We start from the raw sequence: 7,043 nt of genomic DNA, 5'->3' as shown, positions 1-7,043 counted from the left end.
GAAGACATTTCCTGGAACACTGAGACTTTCTTTTTATTATTATTTTATTGTGGAAGGAAAGCTTAACATAATATTTGTCCTCCTAACAAATGTTTAAGTGTACAGTATATTACTGTTGATTACAGAACAGTGTTGTACAGGTTTCTAGAGTTCATTCATTTTGCTTGGCTGAAACTTTATGTTCATTGTTTAGTAACTCCTGCTGTTGCTCTCCCCCTGGCCCCTGGTAACCACTATTCCACTCTTTCATCCAGTGGGTTTGATTTTTTTAGATACCTCATATATAAGTGGAAACATGCATTTTTGGTTTTTCCGTGGCTTATTTCACTTAATAAAATGTCCTCAAGATTTGCATATTGTCTCACAATACAGAATTTGCTTCTTTTGTAAAGCTGAATAGGAAGTATCCCACTGTAATGAGATATCACCTCAAACCTGTCAGGAGGGCTACTATCGGAAAAACAAAAAAGAAGTGTTGGCGAGGATGTGGGAAAAGGGAATCCTTGTGCAATCACCATTAGTAGGAATGCAAAATAGTATGGTCACTATGGAAAACAGTATGGAGGTTCTTTGAAAAATTAAAAATTCAACTATCATGTTATCCAGCAATCTCACTACTGGGTATTTATCCAAAAGAATTGAGATCTGAATCTTAAAGGGATAATAGTGCCCCTATGTTCACTGAAGCACTGTTCACAATAGTCAAGGTAAAGAAACAAATCTAAATGTCCAGCAACAGAGACCTTCTTAAGATACACATTTCCTTTCTTTGTTAGACCCTAGGTTACCTTTGATGAAACAGTGAATAAACATTTTGTTTTTATTATACAAAAAGTCACTCTCTCCCCATCTCTCTCTCTTTTGTGACCCTCTCTCTCAAAAATTCTCCTTGAGCATGACCTCAGCATCTTTGGTATCTTCCTGGCTCCTTCTCTCCTTTGGGAAAACAGATCCTAATTTCCAAAGTGCAAAATCTTTACCTACCCTGACAATCTCCATGGCAAAAAGCCAACTAAGACTCTCAATGACACAGCTTATCTATCACCTACTGCCTTTTTATGCCTGGGAAAATATGTAAAACTCATTTTTAGCTAAACTGTGTTTTATTCTGTTTTTATTTTCTCCATTTAGCAGCCTTCCACTGCTAATAATTTTAGCTGGTTTCTTTTAGTCTTCCTTTCTCTAAAACATTATTCTTTATATCTTTTATTTTGTTTCAACTATAGTTGGTAAATCGGCTGTTGGCTAGCTCACTTAGGCACTAACATGACTTTCAGAGAAAAATGTACTGTCATGTCCTATTTTCCTTCCATCAGGTCCTCTCCTATTCTAAATAATTTCAGCCTTCTCTTAAAGTCAGCCATTCCAAAATACACTTGCTTCTGCCCTATCTGGTTTCAATTTCATTTTCATCCTGATCCCAAACACAATAAGGTTGGGATCACAATTTCCAAGATTCCTCTGAACCATTCTGCATGCAATCAGACCCCATGCACCACACACAATACCCGGGCTGGTATTGTTTCTCCTCCTTACTGCCCATCGCGCTCCATGAATGGAAAGCAATCCTCTATCACAGCTACAAGCACGTGGCCTGTCCTATCTGGTCGGCTTTCTAAAACGCGCCCTATTCACAAGAAATGTAATTCTGCTTGCCACTACTGGCCCCTTGGATGTTTGTATACTTTTTTTCTGTAATGTAGTAACTTCTTTATTTGAACACTTCTTCCAGTTGTGTGATTTATTAAGAATTCCAGTAAATTTTACTAAAACTTTCCAGTGAATTGTACAGTTGTGGGGTTGAAGAGAAAGATTTCCTCTGTCAGATGCAATACTAAATATGAATCATTTTGTATTATTGATTTTCTATAAACTGATAATATTAAAGATGTTTTTCAATCAATATAAAAAATGTAAGATATGTAATAGCTTCTTCTAGTCTTTCACCAGAGATAAGATTTTCTAGATCCCTAAATTGCTGAAAGGAACCTTTACATTTTAATTTAGAAGAGAAGAAATAAAATGAACATACATCAGTAAGGTATGGTTGAAAAAGCCTGAGCTACCTCCAGTTCATGGATATAATGTTGTCGTTAAAAGAATGAGCTAGGTAAAATATTAATTGGTTTGAGAAATATTCATGAAGTTTTGTTAAGTAAGAAAAACAAGATACAGTCAAATATGTGTTTGATTTTGCTATTTGTAAAATATGGCAAAAATCTTTATGTGCACATGTAAATATTTTATAAAGCAAGCACTGATGATATATGCATTACATAATACATATATTTTAGATTATTTTAAGAGTTTGAGGAAAGCACAAAAAAATACAACAGATTATTAACATGGGGCCCGTTAAGTAAAGGAAAAGTATTTGTGGTGGAAGAGAAATATGAGAGGAGAAGGAGAAATACGAGGAGAAATATGAGATAAGAAAAAGATTTTCTTTTTGTTTTGTTTGCTGTTTACATGAGGCATCCTGCACAGGGTGCTACTGGTGGTCGGGTGAGGCCAGGTCTTGTATTCAAGTCATTTCTTTTATGTGAGTTCTCACTACGTGACACTCCCTAGGGTTAGTTCTCTAGTAGTCTAGGGTCTTGGAGTCAGTGGTCCTACTCCAAAGGCTCAGGGCTTGATCTCCTTGGTGATTTGCTAGGACACACACTCTTTATTCTGAGCCAGGTAGTGGCAAATTTCCTGATTGCTCAGAAAATTCTTAACCTGTTCTGGGAGTATTCTGGTAACATACTGTTCTCCAGTATTCTTGTCGCATATCTCATTCCAACAGTGTATGCAGTGATCTACCATGATTATGGAGGCTGCAAAGTTCCAAGGTCTGCTGTCTGCAAGCCGGAGACTCAGAAAAGCTGGTAGTGTAGTTCCATTCTGAGTCTGAAGGTTTTTTCCTTCGTGCATAGTCTAGTTTGACTGCCTCACAGAGTGCCCCACATAGAGAACTTAAATCTGGCACTTCAGACCCGAGTTCCTGGAGAGAAACAGCTGTGGTAACTACACCTCAGCTCTTCCAGCTGTATGAAGCAGCTCCGCCAAGGACACTCCAGAAAAACATTTTAAATAATAATTTAAAGCCCTGTATTAAAAGATAGCATGTGATATGATCCCATTTGTATAAAATGCTGTTAAATGCCTGTATGTGTAAGAAAGAAACATATGAGAGGATGGCCACCAAAACATCAAAGCTACCCCCCTTCATCTAGGGAGGTGGGATTTACATCGATTTTTATTTTCTTGTTTACAGTTGTTTTATATAGCTTGGCTTTTTTTTTTTCCCAGTGAGTATGGCTCACGTAAACTACTAAGAGAGAAAACTAAAGCTGTTTTCAGTGAAACATACGGAGGAGTTTTCTGTAATCACGGGGATTCGATTTTGGCTCTGATCCTTTCCTAGGAAACTGGATCCAGCCTAGAGAACAAAGACTTGACCCCACGTGCTTTGTGGGGCTCTGACCAATGTTAGGCAGCCGAAGAGCTGCAAGAACTGTCCTGAACTTAACTTTTGGCAAAACCTACCAATACTGATACATCCCCCTAAGTGAACATACTAAGGCGAAGAGACTGAATTCATCTTTCTCAAGTGAAGGAGGAGGAACCATCACCAACATACTAGTGGATGACTCTGGAACTTGAACAGGCTAGTGTTGGACACAGGAATCGGACAGCCGGGGTTCAATCCTGATCCCACCACTCAGCGTTCTTCAGGTTCTTCATATATAAAGCAGATATAATAATATATACGAAGTAGATACAATAAAGTTACCTTAGGGCTTCCCAGGCATCATGAGTGAAAAAGAGCCTGCCTGCCAATGCAGGAGATGTAAGAGACACGGGTTCTATCCCTGGGTTGGGAAGATCCCCTGGAGGAGGACATGGCAACCCACTTCGGTGTTCTTACCTGGAGAAACCCATGGACAGAGGAGCCTGGTGGGCTACAGTCGGACACGACTGAAGTGACTTAGCAAACGCACAATAATATTACCTAGTATAAAGGGAGACTTAAAGGTCAAAGTACAGCCTCTATAATCAATCTTGCCTCATCATAGGTGGTCGGCATGTTAGCTCATGTGCATGTGTGCTTGCTGTTTCAGAAAGAGCAATAAAAACTTAATTTGAAACATTTTCTTCAATCATTATTATTTATTTAATTAATCATTCTTATTAAATTATTCACAACTTACAAATCCATGTTGGAGGAGACTGGAACTTTGAAATTACCTTAGATATTTAAATTTTGAGACCAAAGCTCAGAATGTATGATTTATTCAACAAATACTGAGTCTTACAATATCTGGGTGCTGCTACCTCCAAGATCAGGCTATTTGGACATAATAAAACTTGCCCTTTCTTCACATCTCCAGCAAGTGATTCTCAACTTCCAATCTATATTTAATCAAAGCCTATGCATCAGTTTACTATGCTGAAAGCACGTTCTCTCCCTATCTCAACCCTCCTTAGATTAAAAAAGAAGAAATACCAAATGAGAAGAGAAAGTCAGTGTAAAAAAAAATGTTCTTCAACTTGATGTAAGAGTAGATATTAATCAGTATACCCCAGGATCTCTAGAGGTGGCCTTTTTACCACAGAGGAAAATATGCAAAAAGTCTCAATGCGTTTGAAGGTGACTAAGCCATTCAGATTTAAGGGACTAGATCTGATGACAGAGTACCTGATGAACTATGAACGGAGGTTCGTGACATTGTACAGGAGACAGGGATCAAGACCATTCCCTTGCAATGCAAAAAGGCAAACTGGCTGTCTGAGGAGGCCTTACAAATAGCTGTGAAAAGAGGAGAAATGAAAAGCAAAGGAGAAAAGGGAAGATATTCCCATTTGAATGCAGAGTTCCAAAGAAAGCCTTCCTCAGCGACCAACGCAAAGAAATAGAGGAAAACAACAGAATGGGAAAGACTGGAGATCTCTTCAAGAAAATTAGAGATACCAAGGGAACATTTCATACAAAGATGGGTTCGATAAAGGACAGAAATGATATGGACCTAACAGAAGCAGAAGATATTAAGAAGAGGTGGCAAGAATACACAGAAGAACTGTACAAAAAAGATCTTCACGACCCCAGATAATCATGATGGTGTGATCACTCACCTAGAGCCAGACATCCTAGAATGTGAAGTCAAGTGGGCCTTAGAAAGCATCACTACAAACAAAGCTAGTGGAGGTGATGGAATTCCAGTTGAGCTATTTCAAATTCTGAAAGATGATGCTGTGAAAGTGCTGCACTCAATATGTCAGCAAATTTGGAAAATTCAGCAGTGGCCACAGGACTGGAAAAGGTCAGTTTTCATTCCAATCCCAAAGAAAGGCAATACCAAAGAATGCTCAAACTACCACACAATTGCACTCATCTCACACGCTAGTAAAGTAATGCTCAAAATTCTCCAAGCCAGGCTTCAGCAATACGTGAACCATGAACTTCCAGATATTCAAGCTGGCTTTAGAAAAGGCAGAGAAACCAGAGATCAAATTGCCAACATCCACTGGATCATCAAAAAAGCAAGAGAGTTCCAGAAAAACATCTATTTCTGCTTGATTGACTATGCCAAAGCCTTTGACTATGTGGATCACAATAAACTGTGGAAAATTCTGAAAGAGATGGGAACACCAGACCACCTGACCTGCCTCTTGAGAAACCTGTATGCAGGTCAGGAAGTAACAGAACTGGACATGGAACAACAGACTGGTTCCAAATAGGTAAAGGAGTACGTCAAGGCTGTATACTGTCACCCTGCTTATTTAACTTATATGCAGACTACATCATGAGAAACACTGGGCTGGAGGAAGCACAAGCTGGAATCAAGATTGCTGGGAGAAATATCAATAATGTCAGATATGCAGATGATACCACCCTTAAGGCAGAAAGTGAAGAAGAACTAAAAAGCCTCTTGATGAAAGTGAAAGAGGAGAGTGAAAACATTGGCTTAAAGCTCAACATTCAGAAAACTAAGATCATGGCATCTGGTCCCATCACTTCATGGCAAATAGATGGGGAGACAGTGAAAACGGTGTCAGACTTTATTTTTCTGGGCTCCAAAATCACTGCAGATGGTGAATGCAGCCATGAAATTAAAAGATGCTCACTCCTTGGAAGGAAAGTTATGACCAACCTAAACAGCATATTAAAAGGCAGAGACATTACTTTGCCAACAAAGATCCGTCTAGTCAAGGCTATGGTTTTTCCAGTGGTCATGTATGGATGTGAGAGTTGGACTGTGAAGAAAGCTGAGCACTGAAGAATTGATGCTTTTGAACTGTGGTGTTGGAGAAGACTCTTGAGAGTCCATTGGACTGCAAGGAGATCCAGCCAGTCCATCCTAAAGGAGATCAGTCCTGGGTGTTCATGGGAAGGACTGATGCTGAAGCTGAAACTTCAATACTTTGGCCACCTCATGCAAAGAGTTGACTCATTGGAAAAGACCCTGATGCTGGGAGGAACTGGAGGCAGGAGGAGAAGGGGACGACAGAGGATGAGATGGCTGGATGGCATCACCGACTCGATGGACATGGGTTTGAATAATCTCTGGGAGTTGGTGATGGACAGGGAGGCCTGGCGTGCTGCGATTCATGGGGTCGCAAAGAGTCAGACACGACTGAGCGACTGAACTGAACTGAAGCCATTCAGGGTCAGGAGATAAGTTGCAGAACGTCAGCTGTTTTCTCAGTCCACCATTGTGCACAGATGGTCCTTCTTAAGCTTCCACTTGGCCTGCACAAGTTTTCTGTGCTCTAAGAGAATTCCCTGTCTTGAAATCCAGTTTAAGGTCCTTAGCTGGTACCTATTTCCCATTCACAGAAAGGTCAAAGCATCTAATACAACTTACATTTGAAGTTGAAAGGGTTTTGCCCTACTTTTGACTGACATCATTATTCACAAACATCAGTGTAATTATCTTAGCTGCCAGTCTGGTTGTCAGTAGGTTCCTTAGTGATATGGTAAGGCAGAATGCACTTCCATAGTGGGAAATGAACTAAATTAAAACTTTTCGACTTTTCTTCTCTCCTCATTTAGGATG

This window comes from Muntiacus reevesi, chromosome 19 (genome assembly GCF_963930625.1).
Source record: "Muntiacus reevesi chromosome 19, mMunRee1.1, whole genome shotgun sequence".
NCBI lineage: Eukaryota > Metazoa > Chordata > Mammalia > Artiodactyla > Cervidae > Muntiacus > Muntiacus reevesi.
Note: the sequence above shows the minus strand (reverse complement) of the source record.